We start from the raw sequence: 1,096 nt of genomic DNA, 5'->3' as shown, positions 1-1,096 counted from the left end.
CTGTGCGGTCACCTACGGTTTTGAACTCCTGGGCGGAATTTTAATTCGAAATTAAATCTAGATAGATATAAGGCCCATCTGGCTTGTCGTCGATTTAATTGTTGGGCTTTTGCGAAGTATTCTAGATTGCGATGGTCCGTCCATATTTCGAATTTATGTTTCGCCCCTTCCAGGAAGTGTCTCCATTCCTCTAAACATCGCATAATCCCCAACATCTCTCTATCATGAATATCATAATTTCGTTCCGTCTCCGTCATTGATTTTGAGATGTATGCAACTGGTCTCCACTTTCCATCTTCGCACTTCATTGACAACTCTCCCCCTGTGGCATAGGCCGATGCGTCCGATTCCACCTTTAGTTCTTTATCCAGTTCTGGTGCTACTAGAATTGGATGTGATGTGAATTTTGTTTTTAGCGCACCAAAGGCTTCTTCTTCTTCATCTCCCCAACTCCATTTCTTGTCCTTTTTGGTTAATGCGTGTAGTGGTTTCGCAATACTAGCAAATTTTTCAATGAATCGTCGATAGTAATTTGCTAGTCCCAGGAATCTTTGTACGTCTTTAACACATTTTGGGGTGGGCCATTCCACTACATCTTTCACTTTCCTTTCCTCCATCTTGATTCCGTTTCTTCCTATTATACACCCTAAGAACCCCATCTCGCTTCGTTTCCATTCGCATTTTTCTGGTTTTGCGAATAGATCATTGTCCATCAACCTCTGTAATACTTCTTCCACCACCTTATCATGCTCTTCTTCATCATCAGTTCCTATCAAGATATCGTCAATAAACACAGCTACTTTTCCAGTATTTACTAAGTCCCTAAAGAGTTCGTTCATCATAGTTTGAAAAGTAGCACGCGAATTTGTAAGTCCAAAAAACATAACTGTTGGTTCAAAGGCACCCATGAAAGTAGTAAAGGCTGCCTTCCACTCGTCTCCTTCTTTTATCCTAATGTTATTGTAACCCCAACGTAAATCTATCTTAGAAAATAATCGTTTGCTACTCATAGTGTCTATAAGTCAGAAATAAAGGTAAAGGATATGTTCTAATGGTCAATCGTTCAAAACCTATAGTCCTGCACCATTCTCTTCTT

Source organism: Agaricus bisporus, assembly GCF_000300575.1.
Source record: "Agaricus bisporus var. bisporus H97 unplaced genomic scaffold AGABI2scaffold_11, whole genome shotgun sequence".
NCBI lineage: Eukaryota > Fungi > Basidiomycota > Agaricomycetes > Agaricales > Agaricaceae > Agaricus > Agaricus bisporus.
This window is presented reverse-complemented; position numbering follows the sequence as displayed.